This window comes from Salmo salar, chromosome ssa11, assembly GCF_905237065.1.
Source record: "Salmo salar chromosome ssa11, Ssal_v3.1, whole genome shotgun sequence".
Classification (NCBI taxonomy): domain Eukaryota; kingdom Metazoa; phylum Chordata; class Actinopteri; order Salmoniformes; family Salmonidae; genus Salmo; species Salmo salar.
In genome coordinates, this window is record NC_059452.1 from 17,723,685 (window position 1) to 17,743,608 (window position 19,924).

At 42.4% G+C, this 19,924-nt stretch overlaps 1 protein-coding gene across 28 annotated transcripts in view; it reads left to right on the forward strand.

The window, feature by feature from the left end:
* The window catches only part of LOC106562123 (CUGBP Elav-like family member 4), a 175,254-nt gene extending 162,306 nt beyond the window's left edge, over positions 1-12,948 (forward strand). For all 28 annotated transcript variants that reach the window (XM_014126736.2, XM_014126742.2, XM_014126741.2 and 25 more), the window contains one exon: positions 11,773-12,948. The gene's annotated coding sequence lies outside the window, so the exon portion shown is untranslated. The remainder of the gene's footprint in view (positions 1-11,772) is intronic.
* Positions 12,949-19,924: the final 6,976 nt, after the last annotated feature.

Below are 19,924 nucleotides of genomic sequence, written 5' to 3' on the forward strand. Positions count from 1 at the left end.
AGGGACAAGTGGAGAATGTTCTGAACAATGATGAGAACAGGCTAGTCATTATGACATCCTCAGTGTGTCTCTAACAACAGCTGTGTGTGTGTGTGTGTTTGTGTGCGTGTGTGCGTGCGTGTGATGGTGGGGGGGTAAGTCTGTCTGGGTTTGGTCTCCTGCTGTTCTGACTTAAAGAATTTATAAATGACTAAGGTACTCAATGTACATACCAACATCATTGCATAAAATGCAAGGACAAATCCAATTATTTAGAGTGTGACTGTGTTAGTTTGAGATGTATAACATGCCATTTGGCCTAGTCTTAACTTTGTGATTGCAGTGCAGCACGCCAGTCTTTTACCCTATAAATGTTCTCTGACTGAAAAGCCTCTCAGAACTGCTTCAAAAAGAAAAATAAAGGCCATTATTTTATTTGTTTTTGAAGGTTCCATTTTTATCTCTATATTTCCAATTGTATTTGTTGATTTGTTGACTTTTTCATTTTGACAGTAATAACCTCCCTTCATTTGGTTTGTCAGCCAGAGACGTTGAGAGAGAGAGGCTGGAATAAATGGGAAAGTAAAGTCTAAATCATATTTACCACTTGAGAAAGAAATTGGAACTCCACTGCTTCTCTTCTTCTTTTGTTTTGCACCCAACCCAACCTGCCAACCGGTCAATCATAACATGAGATGGCCTGTCCATGGTCGTTGTGTAGCCAACCAGTAGCCACCAGTCACGGGGACACGTTCCCAGTTCCCACACCTGTAAGTTGAACCCATGGTGTCATTTTATTTCGGATGACGTCATGTTGCAGGACTGTGACTGCGTGCGTTGCATGACGTGGCGTCGAGTCCTTTCTATATCTCTATCTCTATTTTGTATATATTTTTGGCAGCTTGTGAAGTGCAGTAAATGGATGACTGGTCTGATCATGATCGATGATGACGTGACTTTTGACCCTTTTTGCTGTTGTGACGTGACCTTTTAGTGTTTCCTTTTTTTCTCGTGAACTTCAATGTTCAATGTGTATGGATATTCTGTACCTCTCTCTCTCTCTCTCTCTCTCTCTCTCTCTCAATTCAATTCAAGGGCTTTATTGGCATGGGAAACATATGTTAACATTGCCAAAGCAAGTGAAGTAGATAATAAACAAAAGTGAAATTAACAATAAAAATGACCAGTAAACATTACACTCACAGAAGATCCATAAGAATAAAGACATTTCAAATGTCATATTATGTCTATATACAGTGTTGTGACGATGTACAAATGATTAAAGTACAAAAGGGAAAATAAATCAACATAAATACGGGTTGTATTTACAATGGTGTTTGCTCTTCACTGGTTGCTCTTTTCTTGTGGCAACAGGTCACAAATGTTGCTGCTGTGATTGCACACTGTGGTATTTTACACAATAGATATGGGAGTTTATCGAAATTGGATTTGTTATTTGAATTCTTTGTGGATCTGTGTAATCTGAGGGAAATGTGTCTCTCTAATATGGTCATACAGTGAGGGAAAAAAATATTTGATCCCCTGCTGATTTTGTACGTTTGCCCACTGACAAAGAAATTATCAGTCTATAATTTTAATGGTAGGTTTATTTGAACAGTGAGAGACAGAATAACAACAACAAAAATCCAGAAAAACGCATGTCAAAAATTTTATAAATTGATTTGCATTTTAATGAGGGAAATAAGTATTTGACCCCTTCTCAATCAGAAAGATTTCTGGCTCCCAGGTGTCTTTTATACAGGTAACAAGCTGAGATTAGGAGCATACTCTTAAAGGGAGTGCTCCTAATCTCAGTTTGTTACCTGTATAAAAGACACCTGTCCATGGAAGCAATCAATCAATCAGATTCCAAACTCTCCACCATGGCCAAGACCAAAGAGCTCTCCAAGGATGTCAGGGACAAGATTGTAGACCTACACAAGGCTGGAATGGGCTACAAGACCATCGCCAAGCAGCTTGGTGAGAAGGTGAGAAGAAGAACTGTCAATCTCCCTCGGCCTGGGGCTCCATGGAAGATCTCACCTCGTGGAGTTGCAATAATCATGAGAACGGTGAGGAATCAGCCCAGAACTACACGGGAGGATCTTGTCAATGATCTCAAGGCAGCTGGGACCATAGTCACCAAGAAAACAATTGGTAACACACTATGCCATGAAGGACTGAAATCCTGCAGCGCCCGCAAGGTCCCCCTGCTCAAGAAAGCACATATACATGCCCGTCTGAAGTTTGCCAATGAACATCTGAATGATTCAGAGGACAACTGGGTGAAAGTGTTGTGGTCAGATGAGACTAAAATGGAGCTCTTTGGCATCAACTCAACTCGCCGTGTTTGGAGGAGGAGGAATGCTGCCTATGACCCCAAGAACACCATCCCCACCGTCAAACATGTAGGTGGAAACATTATGCTTTGGGTGTGTTTTTCTGCTAAGGGGACAGGACAACTTCACCGCATCAAAGGGACGATGGACGGGGCCATGTACTGTCAAATCTTGGGTGAGAACCTACTTCCCTCAGCCAGGGCATTGAAAATGGGTCGTGGATGGGTATTCCAGCATGACAATGACCCAAAACACACGGCCAAGGCAACAAAGGAGTGGCTCAAGAAGAAGCACATTAAGGTCCTGAAGTGGCCTAGCCAGTCTCCAGACCTTAATCCCATAGAAAATCTGTGGAGGGAGCTGAAGGTTCGAGTTGCCAAACGTCAGCCTCGAAACCTTAATGACTTAATGAAGATCTGCAAAGAGGAGTGGGACAAAATCCCTCCTGAGATGTGTGCAAACCTGGTGGCCAACTTCAAGAAACGTCTGACCTCTGTGATTGCCAACAAGGGTTTTGCCACCAAGTACTAAGTCATGTTTTGCAAATCATTTGATAACATTTTTGACATGCGTTTTTCTGGATTTTTTTGTTGTTATTCTGTCTCTCACTGTTCAAATAAACCTACCATAAAAATTATAGACTGATCATTTCTTTGTCAGTGGGCAAACGTACAAAATCAGCAGGGGATCAAATACTTTTTTCCCTCACTGTACATTTGACAGGAGGTTAGGAAGTGCATCTCAGTTTCCACCTCATTTTGTGGGCAGTGTGCACATAGCCTGTCTTCTCTCAAGAGTCAGGTCTGCCTACAGCGGCCTTTCTCAATAGCAAGGCTATGCTCACTGAGTCTGTACATAGTCAAAGCTTTCCTTAACTTTAGGTCAGTCACGGTGGTCAGGTATTCTGCCACTATGTACTCTCTGTTTAGGGCCAAATAGAATTATAGTTTGCTCAGTTTTTTTGTGAACAGAGCCACAGGACCAGCTTGCTTAGGGGCTATTCTCCAGCTCCGGCTTTGTTATGGAAGGTTTGGGAATTGCTTCCTTTTAGGTGGTTGTTGAATTTAACGTCACTTTTCTGGATTTTGATCATTTTCAGGTATCAGCCTAATTCTGCTCTGCATGCATTATTTGCCGTTTTACATTGTACACAGGGGATATTTTTGCAGAATTCTTCATGCAGAGTCTCAATTTGGTGTTTGTCAAATTTTGTGAATTCTTGGTTGGTGAGACCTCACAACCATAAAGGGAAATGGGTTCTATAACTGATTCAAGTATTTTTAGCCAGATCCTAATTGGTATGTTGAATTTTAAGTTCCTTTTGATGGCATAGAAGACCCTTCTCGCCTTGTCTCTCAGATCGTTCACAGCTTTGTGGAAGTTACCTGTGGCGCTGATGTTTAGGCCAAGGTATGTATCGTTTTTTTGTGTGCTCTAGGGCAACAGTGTCTAGATGGAATTTGTATTTATGGTCCTGTCGACTGGAACTTTTTTTGGAACAATATTGTTTTGGGCTTACTGAGATTTACTGTCAGGACCCAGGTCTGGCAGAATCTGTGCAGAAGATCTAGGTGCTGCTGTAGGCCCTCCTTGGTTGGTGACAGAAGCACCAGATCATCAGCAAACAGTAGACATTTGACTTCAGATTTTGGTAGGGTCAGCCTGGGTTCTGGTATACATGTTGAAGAGGGTGGTGCTTAAGCTGCATCCCTGTCTCACCGCCCTATGGAAAGAAGTATGTGTGTTTTTTGCCAATTTTAACCGCGGACTTGTTGTTTGTGTACATGGATTTTATAATGTTATATGTTTTTCCCCTAACACCACTTTCCATCAATTTGCATAGCAGACCCTCATGCCAAATTGAGTCAAAGGGTTTTTCGAATTCAACAAAGCATGAGAAGACTTCGCCTTTGTTTTGGTTTGTTTGTTTGCCAATTAGGGTGTGCAGGGTGAGTATGTGGTCTGTCGTATGATAATTTGTTAAAAAGACAATTTGACATTTGCTCAGTACATTGTTTTCACTGAGGAAATGTACAGGTCTGCTGTTAATGATAATGCAGAGGATTTTCCCAAGGTTGCTGTTGACGCATATCCCACAGTAGTTATTGGGGTCAAATGTGTCTCCACTTTTGTGGATTGGGCCAATTCCAAATATTGGGGAAGATGCCAGTTCTAAGGATGATGTTAAAAAGTTTAAGTATAGCCAATTGGAATTTGTGGTCTGTATATTATCTCTCTCTCTCTTTCTCTCTCTCTCTCTCTCTCTCTCTCTCTCTCTCTCTCTGGCCATGGTGGAGATGTTTGGGGCAAATTCAACACAACACATCACAAAGTACCACTCTTCATCATTTTCAATTATAGTGGTGGCTGCATCATGTTATGGGCATGCTTGTCATCAATCAATCAATCAATCAAATCAATCAAATGTATTTTTATATAGCCCTTCGTACATCAGCTGATATCTCAAAGTGCTGTACAGAAACCCAGCCTAAAACCCCAAACAGCAAGCAAAGCATGTGAAAGAAGCACGGTGGCTAGGAAAAACTCCCTAGGAAAAACTCCCTAGAAAGGCCAAAAACCTAGGAAGAAACCTAGAGAGGAACCAGGCTATGAGGGGTGGCCAGTCCTCTTCTGGCTGTGCAGGGTGGATATTATAACAGAACATGGTCAAGATGTTAAAATGTTAAAATGTTAAAATGTTCATAAATGACCAGCATGGTCAAATAATAATAATCATAGTAGTTGTCGAGGGTGCAACAAGCACGTCCGGTGAACAGGTTAGGGTTCCATAGCCGCAGGCAGAACAGTTGAAACTGGAGCAGCAGCACGGCCAGGTGGACTGGGGACAGCAAGGAGTCATCATACCAGGTAGTCATGAGGCATGGTCCTAGGGCTCAGGTCCTCCGAGAGAAAGACAGAAAGAGAGAATTAGAGAGAGCATATTTAAATTCACACAGGACACCGGATAAGACAAGAGAAATACTCCAGATGTAACAGACTGACCCTAGCCCCCCGACACATAAACTACTGCAGCATAAATAATGGAGGCTGAGACAGGAGGGATCAGAAGACACTGTGGCCCCATCCGATGATACCCCCGGACAGGGCCAAACAGGCAGGATATAACCCCACCCACTTTGCCAAAGCACAGCCCCCACACCACTAGAGGGATGTCTCCAACCACCAACTTACCGTCCTAAGACAAGGCCGAGTATAGCCCACAAAGATCTCCGCCATGGCACAACCCAAGGGGGGGCGCCAACCCAGACAGGAAGACCACGTCAGTGTCTCAACCCACTCAAGTGACGCACCCCTCCCATGGACGGCATGGAAGAACACCAGTAAGCCAGTGACTCAGCCCCTGTAAAAGGGTTAGAGGCAGAGAATCCCAGTGGAAAGAGGGGAACCGGCAAGGCAGAGACAGCAAGGGCGGTTCGTTGCTCCAGCCTTTCCGTTCACCTTCACACTCCTGGGCCAGACTATACTTAATCATAGGACCTACTGAAGAGATAAGTCTTCAGTAAAGACTTAAAGGTTGAGACTGAGTCTGTGTCTCTCACATTGGTAGGCAGACCATTCCATAAAAATGGAGCTCTATAGGAGAAAGCCCTACCTCCAGCCGTTTGCTTAGAAATTCTAGGGACAATTAGGAGGCCTGCGTCTTGTGACCGTAGCGTACGTGTAGGTATGTACGGCAGGACCAAATCGGAAAGATAGGTAGGAGCAAGCCCATGTAATGCTTTGTAGGTTAGCAGTAAAACCTTGAAATCAGCCCTTGCCTTAGCATGGACTCAGGAGTTTTTTGTTGTTGTTTTGGATAAAAAGAAACAGAATAGAGCTTAATACAGGCAAAATCCTATAGGAAAACCTGGTTCACCTTTCAGCAGGTCAATGTGTATATATATATATATATATATATATATATATATATATATATATATATATATATATATATATACAAACAGTGTCTTCAGAAAGTATTCACACCCCTTGACTTTTTCTGCATGTTGTTGTGTTACAGCCTGAATTTAAAATGTATTAAATTGAGATTTTGTGTCACAATATATATAATACCCCATAATGTCAAAGTGGAGTTATGTTTTTAGAAATGTTTACAAATTAAAAGCTAAAATGTCTTGAGTCAATAAGTATTCAACCCCTTTGTTATGGCAAGCCTAAGTATGTTCAGGAGTAAAAATGTGCTTACAAGTCACATTATGGACTTACTCTGTGTGTAATAATAGTGTTTAACATGATTTTTGAATGACTACCTCATCTCTGTACCCCACACATACAATTATCTGTAAGGTCCCTCAGTCGAGCAGTGAATTTCAAACACAGATTCAACCACAAACACCAGGGAGGTTTTCCAATGTCTCGCAAAGAAGGGCACCTATTGGTAGATGGGTCAAAATAAAAAAAAGCAGAGATTGAATATCTTGTTCAGCATGGTGAAGTTATTAATTACACTTTGACCCAGTCACTACAAAGATGCAGGCGTCCTTCCTAGGTCAGTTTCCAGAGAGGAAGGAACCGCTAAGGGATTTCACCATGAGGCCAATGGTGACTTTAAAACAGTTACAGAGTTTCATGTGATCGGAGAAAACTGAGGATGGATCATTGTTGTTACTCCACAATACTAACCTGCAGTGCATTCGGAAAGTATTCAGACCCCTTGACTTGTTCCACATTCTGTTACATTACAACCTTATTCTAAAATGGATTAAATATATTTTTCCCTCATCCATCTACACACAATACCCCATAATGACAAAGCGAAAACAGGTTGTTTTGCAAATTGAGTAGAAATAAAAAACAGCAATACCTTATTTACATAAGTATTCCGACTCTTTGCTATGAGACTCGAAATTGAGCTCAGGTACATCCTGTTTCCATTGATCATCCTTGAGATGTTTCTACAATTGATTGAGGTCCACCTGTGGTAAATTAAATTGATTGGACATGATTTGGAAAGGGACACACCTGTCTATATAAGGTCCCACAGTTGACAGTGCATGTCAGAGCAAAAACCAAGTCATGAGGTCGAAGGAATTGTCCGTTGAGCTCCGAGACAGGATTGTGTCGAGACACAGATCTTGGGAAGTGTACCAAAAAATGTCTGCAGCATTGAAGGTCCCCAAGAACACTGTGGCCTTCATTATTCTTAAATGGAAGAAGTTTGGAACCACCAAGACTCTTCCTAGAGCTGGCTGCCTGGCCAAACTGAGCAATCGTGGGAGAAGGGTCTTGGTTAGGGAGGTGACCAAGAACCCAATGGTCACTCTGATAGAGCTCCAGAGTGTGGAGATGGGAGAACCTTCCAGAAGGACAACCAATCTCTGCAGCACTCAACCGATCAGGCCTGTATGGTAGAGTGGCCAGACGGAAGCCACTCCTCAGTAAAGGCACATGACAGCCCGCTTGCGGTTTACCAAAAGGCACCTAAAGACTCTCAGACCATGAGAAACAAGATTCCCTGGTCTGATGAAACCAAGATTGAACTCTTTGGCCTGAATGCCAAGCATCACGTCTGGAGGAAATCTGGCACCATCCCTACAGTGTAGAATGGTGGTGGCAGCACCATGCTGTGGGGATGTTTTTCAGCGGCAGGGACTGGGAGAGTAGTCAGGATCGAGGGAAAGATGAATGGAGAACAGTACAGAGACATCCTTGATGAAAACTTGCTCCAGAGTGCTCAGGACCTCAGACTGGGGCAAAGGTTCACCTTCCAACAGGACAATGACCCTAAACACACAACCAAGACAATGCAGGTGACCCAGCCAGAGCCCGGACTTGAACCTGATCGAACATCTCTGGAGAGACCTGAAAATAGCTCCCCATCCAACCTGACAGCGCTTGAGAGGACCTGTAGAGAACAATGGCAGAAACTCCCCAAATACAGGTGTGCCAAGCTTGTAGCGTCATACCCAAGAAGACTCGAGGCTGTAATCGTTACCAATGGTGCTTCAACAAAGTACTGAGTAAAGGGTCTAAATACTTATGTAAATGTGATATTTTCTTAAAAAAAAATTATAAATCTGCTAAAATATCAAAAAATTGGTTTTGCTTTGTTATTATGGGGTATTGTGTGTAGATTGATGAAGAAAAAAACGATTTAATCAATTTTAGAATAAGACTGTAACGTAACAAAATGTGGAAAAAGTCAAGGGGTCTGAATACTTTCCAAACGCACTGTAAATGACAGAGTGAAAATAAGGAAGCCTGTACAGAATAACACTATTCCAAACATGGATCCTGTTTGCAATAATGCACTAAAATAAAACTGCAAAAAATGTGGCAAAGAAATTAACTTTATGTCCTGAATGCAAAGCTATATGTTTGGGGCAAATCCAACACAACACATCACAAAGTACCACTCTTCATATTTTCAATTATAGTGGTGGCTGCATCATGTTATGGGCATGCTTGTCATCAGCATGGACTAGGGAGTTTTTTGTTGTTGTTTTGGATAAAAATAAACGGAATAGAGCTAAATACAGGCAAAATCCTAGAGGAAAACCTGGTTCACCTTTCAGCAGGTCAATAACCTAAAACACAAGGCCAAATATACACTGGAGCTGCTTACCAAGATGACATTGAATGTTCCTGAGTGGACTAGTTACAGTTTTGACTTAAATCGTCTTTAAAATCTATTGAATAACTTGAAAATGTCTGTCTAGCAATGATCAACAACCAACTTGACAGAGCTTGAAGAATTTAAAAAATAATAATGTGCAAATATTGTACAATCCAGGTGTGCAAAGCTCTTAGAGACTTACCCAGAAAGACTCACAGCTGTAATCACTACCAAAGGTGATTCTAACGTATATTGATTCAGGGTTATGAATACCAACTGTATGCAAATGAGATTTCTGTATTTCATCTTCAATAAATTTGCTAACATTTCTAAAAACATGTTTTCACTTTGGCGTTCAATCAATTCAATTTTGATTTCAGGCTGTAACACAACAAAATATGGAATAAGATAAGGGGTATGAATACTTTCTGAAGGCACTGTGTATACCAACATTGTTTTTGTAATTATTTCTAATTTGTACCAACGTTTCTTCATGCAAGAGGGCTGATGCCCACTTTTGTTGTCATAAGACAGATTCTTTGCTTAAATAACCTTTTTTTAAAGTCAATCCCCAGCTCTTTAGTTGAGTGATAGACAACATGACCCTGTGTTTGTGCAGCCAATTAAATCTCCTCCATCCATCTATCCTTCCACAAACTGTAGAGAAGCACAGGAAAATGTTGACTCTCCTCCACTCCTCCCTGCATTTCATCTGCACTTGGAGTACTTGGTGTGATTGTTTTGTTTGCCTAACATGAGGATAACTTCCCATGTATATATTTATGAGGGGGCTAACCAATTACATTGTGATTGCAGAGCTGCAGGCAGTGGCGTAGCCCCACACACCCCAGCCAGACTCCACCCACATACACACACAAACACCATCAAAAATAAATCAAATAAACTAATACCATGAATGGTGCATCCTCTGCTTGTGTTGTTTTAGTCTGGTCTTTTCAGTAGTATCATGCCCAACAATTAATTCAATGTGTTTGTAACTCTTTTAGCACTGAATAGATTCCATTCCATGTATGAGTTAGTATTGTCTCATGACGAGTCATCTACAAATATTTGTACTCTCTCCAAAATCTGTCAAAATAAGCCCCATGCGTTTCTATGGGCTTATTTTGGTCCGAAGCTTGTCACCTGCCTTCCTGCCTTTGGGACAACAACTCCCATTGTTAGGGCAGAGACATATAATAACATCTTGTCATTATATACAGATCTCTGACTTAACTAAGTGCAGTCTGTCGGGACAACCAGCCAGCAGGGCACAGGGTCTCTCTGGGTTCGCCTGTCTCCCCTGTGGATCAGGTCTCTCTGGGTTCGCCTGTCTCCTCTGTAGCTCTGGTCTCTCTGGGTTCGCCTGTCTCTCCTGTAGCTCAGGTCTCTCTGGGTTCGCCAATCTCTTCTGTAGCTCAGGTCTCTCTGGGTTCGCCTATCTCTTCTGTAGCTCAGGTCTCTCTAGGTTCACCTGTCTCTTCTGTAGCTCAGGTCTCTCTGGGTTCGCCAATCTCTTCTGTAGCTCAGGTCTCTCTAGGTTCACCTGTCTCTTCTGTAGCTCAGGTCTCTCTGGGTTCGCCTGTGTCTTCTGTAGCTCAGGTCTCTCTAGGTTCACCTGTCTCTTCTGTAGCTCAGGTCTCTCTGGGTTCGCCTGTGTCCCCTGTGGCTGTGTCTCTCTCGTGAATCTCTAATTTAGAGCCACTTCAGGGTGTGTGCATTTGTGTGAGTGTAAGTAGTTATCCATGTAGATATAAAGATGTTTTTCCAGTAGTTTGGTCTTCATCAGTTGCTTCCACTTAAAACGCCCCTCTGGAAATACAAGCTGTTATGTTTTAAATAGACAGTTTTTCTTCTTCTATAATTTATATGGTAGATGCCTACTTTGAATTACTGGTGTTTTTGTATAAAAGCTGGAACATCTATAATCAGGTATTTTAGTGCAAAGGCTTATCTCTAATGGTCCTGCTTGCCTCCGCAGATATGAAATACGTTACCAGCATCTCATCTCCCACAGTTAAATAGCTGATCTATTATAAAATGGTAACAGGCTCATTTCTCAGGAGAAAATAACAGAACAAAGACTTGTTCGCTCCACAAAGTCAGATATTTTTCATGTGGGCTCTGTGAGAGTGATTAGCTATGATTTGGCTGTCTTTTTGTACCAGGATTCAGGGCCAGTACACATTAAGGATGATTGCATCCAACTGTAACTCCAGCTTATTCAACCAGAGCCAAAAAGCACACAAATCCATAAAAAGTATGTATTTCATATCTACTGCTATGGCAATGAAGACATTATAGCTCTGGGTGTATTTTCCAATAGTTTGGAGTATTAGTTTGTAATTTGTTCACTACACAAAAAACATGAAAATATGATCATAAACTTTTCCTCCCCCTGGAGTTTTGTAATAATAATTTTTAACATCATAATGTTGTTATTAATGGGCTACTATTTGACCTTCAGTGCATCCCTTCATCTTTAGCGTCCCCCTTCCCTCGGTTGTCATTGGGCTTTTTAAAAATGATTATCACAAATGATCAGAAATGACTATTAACAGAGGAATTAACAGAGATGACAGGCTAACGTTTAGTCAAATCATTTTTCTGAGGCGAGAGAAAAGTTGCTATAAATACCTAGCGCCTTTGGATTAGTGCTGTCACAGCATACATCTGTTCCATATGGTAAAACACAACCCCTTCACCTCCAGCTCACTTCTTTCTAGATCTGATTGACATCCTCCTTCTTTTCCTTTGTCTGTTTTCCATTCTGTTAGCTGTGCCTGTCAGTGTGCTAAACCAGGCAGGAGCCAGCACCCTGAACAAGACCCCTGTGCCCTCACCTCACTGAATCTGCTCTCTCTCTCTTTCTTACAGGATGAAGGGCCACAACACCTTATTTCCACAAGTGCAGTATAAAGTACAAAGACTTCTTGCTCTGCTACATATCATGAAAGAAGGGTGGTCCCTTGATTCTGCTGGAAGAATAGCTGGAGAAGATTGGGTGACTGAGGAGGAGAAGGAACCCGGAGATTCGTTTTTTTCGTTTTTTTTTTAGCAAATGCCTCTTTTCCCTGTTTTGCTTTGGCGTCTGTGGAAGAGGATTTTTTGCAGAGACCAATTTTTGCTGCTGTTTTTTAGACAAGATGGAAAACCTTTATAGACACATTATGCTCAAAGCATGCATACTGACACCGGTATATATAGACATGAACACACTCTTACCAAACACACAGCTTACCAAACACATATGCACACATACAGACCAACACACACACACAAAAATATTCTCTCAGACATCCTACAGTGTACATATATGTATGTGCATTTGCCAACTTAAACATACACACGGACAGACAGACACACACATAAACACACACACACACACCAGCCTGCTGCCATTTTGGTTTTCGTGCCTACACAGGTGATGTGCTCTGTGACAGGGCGAGCTCTGAGAAAAGAAGAAGAGAAATGGAGAATCCAGGAGAATTTACATGCATCATTCCTTAGGAAATAGGGACCAAAGGACTTAACGCTTTTTAAAAGAATATAAATATATATACATATATATATATATATATATATTTAAAAAAAACTCTTACCTTGTAGCTGCAAGTATTACAATTTAATAGTAGTCAAAATAAATCATTAAATCAATATCCAGTGGCCTAAGTAAGAATAAAAAGATAAAGGAAATAATGTATACATTGAAAAAAAGACAAGGAAACGTAGTAAAGGGGCTGATTATTATGTTCTGGTTGCTGTTTTGCCACCAGTTAGTAGATTAGAAAATGTAGAATACTAGAGAAGTAGATTTGCTCTTTTTTGCTGTTGTTTTTTTTTAAGAAAAAAATACTTGAACTTGTAAAGTAAGGGGGAGCGATGAAAAAGAAAAAATTATTCATTTTGTCTGTCCCGTCCCAGTGGGCTTTGGGGCATTGGGGTCTCTCTCTTGGATGTTACGGTCGGGCCGCTGGATATGTCCCTCATCATGGTGTACAACTCACTCACAGCACTATCTGACAGCTATAAAGGAACTGTTTTTGAGAAGAGCGAGAAGAAGAAGAGAAAAGACAGATGGACCTTCCTAGTGTCTGTGCTGGACAGGGTGCAGATTTGAGAGGCTTATTTCCCACAAGCCTTTGTGTTCAAGCGACAATCCACTGTAAAAACCAAGCAAATCGGACATGGTGTGTTCTTTTCTTTTGAGCTCTATAATTCGTCAGGGAGTGTGCTATTATAAAAGTTATTAAAGAAATGCATAAAGAGAAGCTTCTGCAAACGAGATGGACTAATGGACAAAAATTAAGGCAAGCAGAGAAGAAAATGATTGAGTTGATAGCTACTGAAACTGCCAAAAGAGTGGACTCAACAGCATAACAATGAATTGGCTCTCATGGCGTTTGAGTAAACGAAAAAAATATACCCATTAAAAATAACCACGTTATGAGAGAGAGAGAGAGAGAGAGAGAGAGAGAGAGAGAGAGAGAGAGAGAGAGAGAGAGAGAGAGAGAGAGAGAGAGAGAGAGAGAGAGAGAGAGAGAGAGAGAGAGAGAGAGAGAGGGAGAGAGAGAGAGCGAGAGGGAGAGAGAGAGAGAGAGAGAGCGAGAGGGAGAGAGAGAGAGAGGGAGAGAGAGAGAGAGAGAGAGAGAGAGAGAGAGAGAGAGAGAGAGAGAGAGAGAGAGAGAGAGAGGCCAGGGATATTTATGTCCACTGAAGCCATTCTAAAGCTCTTGTGAGATTGAGAAACATCGCCTCATCTCCCCAGCTGCAGAACAGATACAAGCAGAACTTGCTCTGAAAGACACACTAGATTTATTGATGGCAAAACAGTGGAAGCTTTTAGAGCTCATTTAACTTTGTCGTATATAATGTACATGCCACTGTTAACATGTCCCCTCCCTGACCTGCTTTTTTTTTCAAATATTATATAATGAGCCTGTGGAAAAACCTACCTATCCGTCTCAACCTAACCTAACACAGTCTGAATTACAGCCATACAACCGCCATCATTCAGCTCCTCCCTGCCAATCCATGCCTAGCAGAACCCAGCTCTGAACTCTTAACTTGTCAGGCTTTGACTTAGTGTCCACGAGCCCCTTTACTTTGACTATTTTACAGTGGTGGATGCAGCTGGCCCCTCTATGAAAACCAGATCAATATGTTTGCTATGAGTCTCGAGGAAGGATAAGATGGCAAGTCATTCACTGTCCACACTTCCTCAAGTTCTCTCAGTAGAACACCAGCTCTCCTCCCTCCCTCACAACTCTCTGAGAGCTGACTGAAGGCATATGGAGGGGGAGGCAGAGCTGGACAGGGAAGAGAAGGGGAGAGGAAAGTGGGAGAAGTCATCAGCCAGACCCTGATCTCTGAGCTCTGCTCCACGCCAGCATGTCCAAACTCGTCTTACTTTATCCTTTAAAGTGATGCTTCTTGGAGTTTTCCCCCGGGGACCAAATCCATGCAATCAAAAGCCACAGCAAGCGCAGCCTACCCCCACCCCCCTTGCCAAACACCATGTATCTGTGCTGCCTAGCTCTTGGGGAATGGGATTGAAGGGTTGATAAGGAATCACTTGGCATGTATTAGGTACCTGCTGCCTTCTGTCCAGCCTCTGTCTGTTTACCTCTGGGACTTGCTCTCCAAAGCAGAGCGGACGCATTCCAAGTCACTGACTGAAAGCCCTGCCTGCCTGCATCACACAAGACACATCAAGACACATGACTTTCATTCTCTTTCTCCCAGCTGCTTAAATACAACACAATGCCACTCTTTTCTGTGAGCGAAAAGCTCTTGGATTTGTCTTGATTTGTATCCTTGTTTTTACCATACCACATTACTGTAATGAATGTTAGCTTTTGACTTTGTGTTTGTGTTCCTCTGCTATGAATAGAGACTGTTCTGTTCCATCATGCCTTCCAGAACCCCAACCTAGCTGTTCATAGCCTGGTTCTGCCAGACTGAGCTCTGCACTCAACAATGGTGAGTTCAGTCTGGTTTTGCCAGGCTATGCTGTTCAGCTGTTCCCCTGGAACAATGTTTCAAACCAACCTGCAGTTCAGTGTTTGGCTTCAGTAGCCTTCGATTATCTCTTCCTCTGTATTAGACATGCTATTTCACCTTTCCCTCTAATCACGTTGTAATAGTGAGGCTCTATACATTAACACCAACCAAGTGAAAAGTCATCTGCATAATCACCTGGACCAAATTACAGTGGGGATGGTCCCTTGAATGCTCTGTGATGACAGAAGGTAGATTAGAGAGAATTATGTTTGTAGTGGCTCCCTGGCAAGGATGCCGACAGCTGACCTGGCACCGATATCACCGCAGCCGTATTTATGATGGAGATGGGATCCAGGAAGCAGGATGAAACCCTCCATGTCATAGCTACTCTGGGTATTAATGTTGGATATTTGATTGGCGTGGGTATAGATTATGTTGAAAATAAGGCAAAAGAGACTAGGTTTGAAATATTGCTCCAGGCACAAAAGGTACTGAACAATAGCAGGTTGAAATGGGTAGCAGACAACCAACTATTCCGTTTAAAAACCCTCAGTTCCTCCGTTGCAGCTGCCTGCCGGGTGGCCTGTGCTATTGTACTTCAGCTTTCAGCACTTAATTGTGTCTCAACAATCTCCTCAGAGGCCGCCATTTTCCACAAAATAACCTGCTCTAAAAATGTTGGCTTTTTCACGGCAGTATTGCAGTCGGAACACCTGCAAAGCACAGAATATTGTTCAGAACTGGAGGAACAGTATTGGTGAAGCACAGTAGTTATTTTAAATCAAAAGGATGCCCATTGAAAAAACAGTGCCAGCTTTGGTCTTGGGTTGTCGCAGCTTGCCTTCAAAAACAGTAAAAACACTCAACCTTTAGTTGTTATGAAGTCAGCAGAACATGTAGGAACTAGGAAGCGACAAGAATTAATGTGAAGTAGGTCCATATGAATGCATGTTCTTCACAGCAGCCCTTTTGTGCTCATTATTTATGTAATGTTGAATTAATCAATAGGAAACCTAATGTACCGTGAGCGATGAAATCTCCTATGCTTGTCTCTCTGCCGCTTCAAAAGCACCTCCTGCAAGACTAGTCCCATTAGCCTCACCACGAGCCCTCTGATGGCTCCTACACCAGATATATGCTACACACCCCTACAGTCAACTTAGAGCAAGGTTAGGTTCAGCCTAGGTCCAATCCCCTGCCCAGTCTTATATTCCCTGCTTGGCTAACGTGCTATGCTCGTATAGCCTTTCTGTTGCACCAGGGAGCTGCAGAAACATGCTTGGGAATGCTAGATTAGACAATGTTAAATCAGGGAGCTGTTTGAACGAGGGTACTCTTATTGCTCTTCTACACAGGGGAGGAAGGTTATTAGTGTGACATGCAGTGAAACAGAAATAGCTGTAGTGAAGCCAGGCTCTGGAACAACAGAAATGAGAAGTGGGTTTTATTCCTTCTTTTACTGACTCCAGAAGTCTGCCAGCTCAGCCCATCTCAGCTCAGCTCTGGCCCTGTCTGGCCTTTAGTAGAGGCACAGGCTGTCTGGAGTTAACTTAGGAGTGACTCACCTTACACAGGACTGAAATCCACCTACTCATGTTCAGATGAGAATATTTAGATTGACATTATAGGTTATTGATATTGTTAGTTCAACTCACTTTGTGTCTGTTTGGAAACATAGTACCAGTCAAAAGTTTGGACACACCTACTCATTCAAGGGTTTTTCTTTCTTTTTACTATATTCTACATTGTAGAATAATAGTGAAGGCATCAAAACAATAAAATAACACATATGGAATCATGTAGTAACCAAAAAAGTGTTAAACAAATCCAAATATATTTTAGATTGTAGATTCTTCAAAGTAGCCACCCATTACCTTGATGACAGCTTTGCAGACTCTTGGCATTCTCTCAACCAGCTTCACCTGGAATGCTTTTCCAACAGTCTTGAAGGAGTTCCCACATATTCTGAGCACTTGTTGACTGCTTTTCCTTCACTCTCCTGTCCAACTCATCCCAAACCATCTTAATTGGGTTGAGGTCGGGTGATTGTGGAGGCCAGGTCATCTGATGCAGCACTCCATCACTCTCCTTCTTGGTCAAATAGCCCTTACACAGCCTGGAGGTGTGTTGGGTCATTGTCCCATTGAAAAACAAAATGATAGTCCCACTAAGTGCAAACAAGATGGGATGGCGTATCGCTGTAGAATGCTGTGGTAGCCATGCTCGTTAAGTGTGCCTTGAATTCTAAATAAATCACAGACAGTGTTACCAGCAAAGCACCCCCACACCATCACATCTCCTCGTCCATGCTTCACGGTGGGAACTTCACATGTGGAGATCATCCGTTCACCTACTCTGCGTCTCACAAAGACACGGCGGTTTGAACAAAAATCTCAAATTTGGCTCATCAGACCAAAAGACAGATTTCCACCGGTCTAATGTCGATTGCATGTGTTTCTGGGCCAAAGCCAGTCTCTTCTTCTTATTTATGTCCTTTAGTAGTGGTCTCTTTGCAGCAAGGCCTGATCCATGCAGTCTCCTCTGAACAGTTGAGATGTGTCTGTTACCTGAACTCTGTGAATCATGCATTTGGGCTGCAATTTCTGAGGCTTGTAACTCTAATGAACGTATCCTCTGCAGCAGACGTAACTCTGGGTCTTCCTTTCCTGTGGTGGTCCTCATGAGAGCCAGTTTCATCATAGCGCTTGATGGTTTATGCGACTGCACTTGAAGAAACTTTCAAAGTTCTTGAAATGTTCCATAATGACTGACCTTCATGTCTTAAAGTAATGATGGAATCATTTCTCTTTGCTTATTTGAGCTGTTCTTGCCATAATATGGACTTGTTATTTTATCAAATAGGGCTATCTCTGTATACCACCCCTACCTTGTCACAACACAACTGATTGGCTCAAACGCATTAAGAAGGAAAGAAATTCCACAAATGCATTCCAGGTGACTACCTCATGAAGCTGGTTGAGAGAATGCCAAGCATGTGCAAAGCTGTCATCAAGGCAAAGGGTAGCTACTTTGAAGAATCTCAAATATAAAATATATTTTGATTTGTTTATCACTTTTTTGGTTACTTAATGATTCCGTATGTGTTATTTCATAGTTTTGATGTCTTCACTATTATTCTACATTGTAGATAATAGTAAAAATAAAGAAAAACCCTTGAATAAGCAGGTGTGTCCAAACTTTTGACTGGTACTGTATGTAAAATATAATATAACAAAAACATATTTATGGTCATGTCAACGGTCACTGTAATGTCTGACCTTCTCATGTAACATTAGCACCTGTGAGGCAATTATTCACATTTCTTAACCTCTGGTTATTCTGCCTCCTCTACTGGCTCAAGTTATTATACCTTCCTAGTTTGCTTTCCATAAAGTCTGTCCTCATGAGGAGTTAGAAACCTCAGAGCTCCAAGGCTGACAGAGGGGCAGGGTAACCAATCCTAAGAGCCGAAGAGGTTGACTAAGAGGCTAGATAACCAATCATCTGAGCTCTGAAGCTGGTGGATGGGTTAAATAACCAATCCTAGTGAGCGAAGAGAGATCTGCCTAGCATGTCTAGCAGACCCCAGGCCCTGGGTGTAGAGAACACTCACCCTAAAATAGCAGTGATTGTCAAGGAAAGGAAGTGAAATGTAATTGACTGAAAGTGGAGAGATAATTAAAGGAACCTGTTGGACAGGAGGGAGAAATTAATGGCTCTCATTTAATAGCTGCTTTGGGAGAAGAGGAGAGCTTTTCCGTCATCTCGCTTAGCTAACGCAAAAAGGGTTTTTCGCCGTGGAAATGGGATTTTAGCTGAGAGGGGAAGTGAAGTGGGTTTGGAGGGGGGTTGGGTGCTAAACTGAAACTCCACAAAGTCACTTCGATACTCAGGGCATCAGGCGCTATGATGTCATGATTAGTGGAAACTTTCAGAGCCTTGCCTTCCCCATGGGCCCTGCCTGCCTTGTCAGGCTGGGGAGGAATAAGAGCTGCGTATTCACCCAGAGGCGCAGAGAATATGGTGGGAGCTGAGGGAGCATGTTGGACCTCTGCCAGGGCAGCTGGAGGAGCCAGAGACAGAATCACACAGTCAGTCAGTCACGGGGAGTGCTGTCTGTCATCGAAACATTAATGGCTTGGATCCATCAGGTCATCATGCAATTTTAAAAGACACTAAAAGGAAGACTTTGATCCTATCATAAACAACATAAAGAGCAGTCAATCACAGAAAAGTGTGGGATCATGTTTGAAAACAAAGCTGGAGATTCGAATCAAAGTGATGGAGACAGAATTTTTTATTCCTTCATGTAAATAATAGAACACAGAAACAAACGAGTCAGGAAGAAAGAAGTGTACAGTAGAGAGGTCTGTCTATAGTAGTCACCTGGCTGTGTGGACATTGATGTCACTATAAAACGTATCCACAGCAGTGCAGGGAATCTTTGGAGAGGGTGGGATATTTTAACCTTTTGGCCTTTTGGTTACTGAGTAAACATGAATGAATATGCACTATACCCTCAGCTGAATACCACCCTACATAACAGGGAGAAGATAGCAGAGATCTGATTCTAGATGATTTAGTAGGGCTTCAATTCCAGCCTGGAGCAATCCATTAATTAGGTTTACACTGACACATCATGATATTTCTGACAGTTGAAAGATTGCCTGCGCACTAGCTAATTGGATTAGTCCAATCGGAGCTGATGAGACGGATATATGTGACCTCAAAGATGTGAAGAGTAGGCCCGCCCCTCAGTCTGCTCTGTGCCGTGCAGAGGAGTAGGTTATAGTGACAACAGCAGCCGTTAGATCGCTAGTTGCAAGCTAGCTAGCTTGCCACCGGGGCTGGGCGGCGCCCGCCAGTCACCGCTATACTCCACAGCTCCACGGTTATGGGCAGAAGGGGGTGAGGGGTTGCCAGATTGGAGCTGAAAACATATTTACACATGATCCAAACACAGAACACAGGTGTATGATGAGAAAAAGACAGGGCCAGGTGAGCCGGATGCACTGATACTAAAATG